The sequence below is a fragment of the Salvelinus fontinalis genome, chromosome 11 (genome assembly GCF_029448725.1).
Source record: "Salvelinus fontinalis isolate EN_2023a chromosome 11, ASM2944872v1, whole genome shotgun sequence".
Classification (NCBI taxonomy): Eukaryota; Metazoa; Chordata; class Actinopteri; order Salmoniformes; family Salmonidae; genus Salvelinus; species Salvelinus fontinalis.
The window spans coordinates 33,317,532-33,324,753 of record NC_074675.1 but is presented as its reverse complement, the minus strand read 5'-3'; positions in this window follow the sequence as shown (position 1 = coordinate 33,324,753).

Genomic DNA, 7,222 nt, shown 5'->3' with positions numbered 1-7,222 from the left:
CGCCACAAGGAATCACTAGAGCGTGATGGGACAAGGACATCCCAGCCGGCCAAACTCTCCCCTAAGCCGGACGACGCTGGGACAATTGTGCGCTGCCTAATGGGTCCCCCAGTAGCGAACGGCTGCAACACAGCATCGAACCCAGATCTGTAGTGACGCGATGCAGTGCCTCAGAACGCTGCGCCACTCGGGAGGCAACGTTAGCTATTCTCTGTCAGTTTCCCAAGCTAATTCCCTACTTTTCACAGACACAGTAATAAACAGCTCTAACCTTACAGGTTTCATTGTCATGGTGCATAGTAGACGTCTGCACAGGACCGATTTCTTCATCCTGCTCCTGTCACACCCGCTACAGCAAGAACTGGTCCCAAACCCAACTGCAGTGTCATTTTAGGCGTGTGTGATGCAGCCCACTTGCCAGCCATGGTTCCAACAATTTTGCTAGATGTAGTTTGAAGAGAGAAAAGTTGGAGAAACTTGCACTTTCTCTAAATCTAAGTTTATAGATTTTCAGATGGAGAATTGTGGGTGATCAATATGTAGGCCCATTTCTAGGCAATGTAGGAAATTATAGCCTAATCATAGGCCGATTTAGGAAGTACATTTCCTGGGAAAGATTACTGCCCCGTGCTTCTCAGCCCATGGATAGGCTATAGCCTACTATTTAATTGAGACCACATGTGCACCTGATCTCGCAGGTACAGTGGTTCCTCCTTTAAAAGTTGCGAGCTTACACCACGGGATTTAGGGGTACCCAGTGTCACGGCTTCATTGCTCTAGACCACCACAAGAGAGAGTTAGAGCACTCATTATGCATTTGGGTCCCAAGGTTTTTATATGACCAATCAAATCGAGTGGTTCCAATGACGAATTTGACGTGAGCCACCCGTCCCTGGTGACTTTCCTCAGCAAAGATGGCTGACAAAACATTACGGGGGAAGCAAATGTAACAAATGTAATTATAATGTCATAACGAGTCAAACAACAAAATGTACAATTGAGAGGAATATGTTAGTTAATGTAGAGACAAACGTTTGTGCATTTTTTTGTCATAAAGTTAATTTACGAAAATCGCAATTTAGCAAGTTAACTGACTAGCTAACATTAGCCAGCTAGCTAGCTAGCTGGTGTTATGACACAAGTACAGAATGACCTTGTAATTCATGTTGTTCAATGTTTTAGGGACACCTGAGAACCAGCAAACCAGGCTGTTGTCTGGGAAATAGTGGATGTAAAGAATCTAGCTAGCTAAAGCATTTACTGCAAATTGAATGTACAATTGTGTAAGCTTGCTGTGCAATGCAGCTGAAGTAACATAGCTAGCTAACTATTTAACTTAACGTTACTTGCGTATTGTGTAGTGGAGGATACAAATAACTGTATGCCTATGGATGTGTAGCTAGCTACAGTATGTAGCCGATCTGTGTATGTAGATGGATCTGGCAAAGGACGGCTTGCAGTAACTACAAGATCAACAGAAGTCACAGTGAACTTTCTCATGGACACTAAACAAATTCACAGCTGATTCCACTCAATTACTGGGAAACCGTTGATAAAAATTAAGTTAATTTATAAGGGAGTATAAATGTGTTGGATTGCATTGGAACCCTCTTGTTCTGTAGTGTTGCAGAGTCATATACAGTCAGGTCCATAATTATTGGCACCCTTGATAAAAAATAAAGAATACAAATACTGAGCTATATTCTATGCTAATTATACTAATACAATTGCTCAGAGAAAGAGATGTTTAACAAGTAATACAAAAAATGTCCCAGGAAGATAGGGGTCAAAATGTTCAATACGCTAACAACACTGAGTCTTTTCTTTAAATGTTTCATGAGATTGGAGAACCCATTGGGATGGATCTTACACCATTCCTTATGGACTGCCCTCTTCAATTCAAACCACAGGTTTTCAATGGGTTTCAAGCCTGGAAACTGAGATGGCCATTGCGAAATGTTGATTATGTGGTCAATTAACCATTTTTTTGGTGGATTTTGATTAGTGCTTGGGGTCATTGTCTTGCTGGAAACCTTGAATCCAAAACAAGACACATTCGTCCGTTCATTCATTCATTCATCCACGCATTCATTAATACGTTTGTCCATCCATTCCAGTGTAAACAAACAAGGTATAGCTTCAAAGCATGGTTAAAACAATCATGTGGTTGTCATGGATTGTCAGTCCTTGCATCTAGTGTTGGTTGGTTAAAGAGAATTAAGAAAGTATGAAGAACATTTATTGCCGCATGTGAAATGACAAGCTATATAATTTACAACCCTTTGTTATCTTCTACAATGACAACTCCATTGGAGCTACATATCTCTTATTTCTTGCCTTGCCGTGCCTTCGCATCACTTCCGGTGCCCTCCTGTCATCACACCAAGGCTATAATAAATCCTATTTCGAGCTCAAAGAGAGGTGACGGTTATATATTGAACCAACTTAACAGCTCGTTTGACACAGACCACCTCCCTTTAGTCACTTCTAAGTCCTTGTATATACAGCATAATATGCATCTCAGCTCTTGTTGAATGTCATTTTAACATAACGGTTGCCCCTGAGCAATCATGGGTCTCAAGGGAACCCATGCTATGGATATACTATGGTGTGTTCTACTATTGGTGGCTTTTATAGGTAAGATCCCATACTGAATGCATTTGAATGGAAAATGCTTTTCCTTTTCTATGCTTTGTGGGATTTTAAATGACATTTAACCCAAAAAGTGCAAACATATTTTGAGCTTAAAAGTCCAATACAGACGTTTTTGGGTAACAGTTAAGTACATTACTGTGTGCCCCCCCCCCCCCCCCCGCCCCAATTAGAATGGTGAAAAAGAAACAAAAATAGCTTCTTAGCAAAGAGCAATTTCTCAAGCAAGAATTTTGCTAGGACTGCCTGGGAGTTGGTCTGAGTGGGTAGGGGAAAATTTGCTATTTGGAACTCTCTTTCTTATTGGTCTATTAACTAACCAACTCATTTGTAATTGTATCTGAAAGATGAGACTCTCAACTTGGTATAAATACATTGACTAGAAGCTAAATATGTACAGTGCCTTTAGAAAGTATTCACACCCCTTGAACATGTTCCACATTTTGTTGTGTTACAGCCTGAATTTAAAATGGATTTAATTTAGATTTTTTGTCACTGGCCTACAGACAATAACCCATCATGTCAAAGTTGAATTATGTTTTTTAAAATGTTTACAAATTAATTAAAACATTTTTAAATCTGAAATATCTTGAGTCAATAAATACAGTATTCAACCCCTTTGGTATGGCAAGCCTAAATAAGTTCAAGAGTCAAAATTTGCTTAACAAGTCACATAATAAGTTGAATGGACTCACCCTGTGTGCAATAATAGTGTATAACATGATTTTAAAAAATTAATAACCCATCTCTGTACCCCACACATACAATTATCTGTAAAGTCCCTCAGTCGAGCAGTGAATTTAAAACACAGATTCAACCACAAAGACCAGGCAGGTTTTCCAATGCCTCGCAAAGAAGGGCACCTATTGGTAGATGGGTACAAAAAAAGCAGACATTGAATATCCCTTTGAGCATGGTGAGGTTATTAATTACACTTTGGATGGTGTATCAATACAGCTGTCCTTAACTGAGTTGCCGGAGAGCAAGGAAACAGTTTTAAAGATTTCACAATAAGGCCACAGGTGACTTTTTAAAACAGTTACAGAGTTTAATTGCTGTGGTAGGAGAAAACAGAGGATGGATCAACAACATTGTAGTTACTCCACAACACTAACCTAATTGACAGAGTGAAAAGAAGGAAGCCTATACAGAATGAAAATATTCCAAAACATGCATCCTGTTTGCAACAAGGCACTAAAGAAATACTGCAAAAAATGTGGCAAAGCATAATAAATTCTTGTCCTGAATACAAAGTGTTATGTTTAGGGAAAATCCAATACAACACATTACTGAGTACCACTCTCCATATTTTCAAGCATAGTGGTGGACGCATCATTTTATGGGTTATGCTTGTAATCGTTAAGGACTGGGACATTTTTTTCAGGATAAAAAAAAAAAATGGAATGGAGCTAAGCACAGGCTAAATGCTACAGGAAAATCGTATTCAGTCTGCTGTCCACCAGACACTGGGAGATTAATTCACCTTTCAGCAGGACAATAACCTAAAACACAAGGCCAAATCTACACTGGAGTTGCTTCCAAGAAGATCGTGAATGATCCTGAGTGGCAGAGTTCCAGTTTTTACTTAAATCTACTTGAAAATATATGGAAAGACTTGAAAATGGTTGTCTAGCAATGATCAACAACCAATTTGACAGTGCTTAAAGAATTTGCAAAAGAATAATGGGCAAATATTGTACAATCCAGGTGTGCAAAGCTCTTAGAGACTTGCCCAGAAAGACCAAAGGTGATTCTAACATGTATTGACTCAGGGGTGTGAATACTTATGTAAATTAGATATTTCTGTATTTCATTTTCAATAAATTTACTAAAATGTCAAAAAAAATGTTTTCACTTTGTTATTATCGGGTATTGTGTGTAGATAGGTGAGAAAAAATAATATTTAATCCATTTTGAATTCAGGCTGTAATGCAAAAAAATGTGGAATAAGTCAAGGGATATGAATACTTGTAGTTATTTTTTAGTTATAGCGGCTGCCATGCCCTCAAGGGGCCTAATCTGGGGTGGCTCCATATCTATATATTTTCAGGGTACATACATCTACCTCTGTGCCAAATTCGGTGCTATAATCACAAAGTTTACTATTTGTGATGGTAAACACAGAAATCATGTTAAATAGATTTTTTTGTTGGTAATCATTGTAAAAAAAATACAATAAAATTGGTAACTAGCTGCTTGACAAAGTTCCAAAATTTCAGAAGGATAAAAAAAAAAACTGGTAAAACTGACCTCTATTGCCTCTGTTAGGGTTAACAGCTGGTAACTTAAGTTAGTGTTAGTCATCAGCAATACTGTAACGCTTGTTCTCCTCCTCTTCGTCCGAAGAGGAGGAGTAGGGATCAGACCAAAATGCAGCGGGTTTTGAGAACATAATGAATTTATTCAACCACGAAGACGAACACGAAACAACACTTGGAATAATTACAAAATAACAAAACGAACGAAGACAGACCTGAAATAGAGAACTTACATATAACACGAAGAACTCACGAACAGGAATAGACTACAAACAAAACGCTACAGTCCCGTGTGGTACGAACATACAATACAGACACGGAAGACAACCACCCACAAACAAACAGTGTGAACACCCTACCTTTATATGGTTCCCAATCAGAGGAAACGACAAACACCTGTCTCTGATTGAGAACCATATAAGGCTAATTACCAATGGCCTAAACATAGAAACACAAAACATAGAATGCCCACCCCAACTCACGCCCTGACCAACTAAACACATACAAAAATAACAGACAACAGGTCAGGAACGTGACAAATACAATACACGTTCTATGGCTGTTATAGGTATACTTAATGGATAGGCTAATTAAGTTTCATGGAAAATGTATTAGATTCTCTAATGATTGGTGTGGTTTTAAACTGCATTTGGCTGCTATAGTCAGCAATACAATATACTGTACTACCTTTGAGGATTTTATCAGGCAATTTTTTTAACCTCCGGTGGCACTGATTGAACCTTTGAAAACACACAAAAATGCATGCATTATATTAATTACGAATTTTAAAAGTATCAGTGAGTGAACTGGGAAATTATGGCAATGATAATATGACCTGAGAACTTGGGGAAACTTTCTATGTGTATAATCAAATTGTAGTCATACTACTGTATAGTCAAACTCGGAGCTTAATTCAAACTGGATCCAAGATCCGGCACCTCTCTGTTTTGGACTGTTTTATTCCGGAACCTATTTTCCCGGACCCGGTACCTCTCATGGCATGAACAATTATTTGCACTCTTTGCAATGTAAAAAATAGAATAAAAGCAATAAAACTGAATTTAAGTTGCCGCTTCATTAATTTCCTACCCCTTCAAAACACGTAATGTGATAAAGTAGATTTTCAGCCCACGCCTGATATGCTAAGAATATATTTGGGGTGAATCGGCCGGTTTATTGCTTTGCGCTACATTGTAAACTAATGCGCGGCTTCTGCTGTGGTGAGTGAGGGATGCACGTCTGTATCTCTACCAGAACTAGAATGAGATTCACTTGCTATCTCTCTCCCTCTCTCTGCTCTGATAGACATGAGCCTGCAACACTCATCTCTCCAGCGTTGCAGTTAATCATTTATTTCCTTATAGAATCATAGCCGTAGGAAGGGTGCTGGCCTGATAAATGTAAATACATTTACCAAAGTTATAGAATTACTGCTGTCTGTTCAGAAAGAAATGAAATAATTCAGAATAGCCTATTACACCATCAGTAGCTATTTTTATAGCCTAGTTATGGATGTGTGTACCGTCGAAAACTTGCCGAACAGCATGCAGACAAAACGGGCCTTTCGCAATATTTCAAACACAATCTTGGGAAAACACAGGTTGGAAAGCAAAGGGCTCCTGCGGAAAACAGAAGACTCTAATCTATCTAATGTAGGCTACCAAAATATTTGATCAACTTCCAAATAGGCCTATTGAGCGAACATTGTTTAACAAAGCAAAACAAGAGAGAGATAGCCTTTTGGCAAAAGCGCATTGGACGTCGGCAGCGAGTGAGATGCGAATCATTGGGTGAGCCAGTGAAACTGGATAGCTTTTTAGGACTATAATTTCCTCTCCATATTGTACAATATGTGTGTCTCTACACACCTATGCCTAGGCTATTGATGGATTCAAGACAAGGTCGTTTTAATTGATCTCAAATTATCAGTGTCAAAGTAGCCTGTCATTTAGATAATTTGTGTGTCTCCAGTCATGTCAAATTACGTACAATTGCATGAAATTTAAAAATGTTTTCCCATCCTTGCAACTTCTGTAAGCACCTCAACTCTACTGCATTACCGCCACTGACCTTGTTCGTCTTTCAGTCACCCACGTGGGTATAACCAATAAGGAGATGGCACGTGGGTACCTGCTTCTACAAACCAATGAGGAGATGGGAGAGGTAGGACTTGCACTTGCAGTGCGATCTGAGTCAGAAATAGAACTGATTTCTATTTTAGGCCTTGGCAACGCAGACGCTCGTTGGCAGCACGAGCAGTGTGGGTACAATAAATTAATAACATAGATTTCTAAATATATTTTGCAATGTGG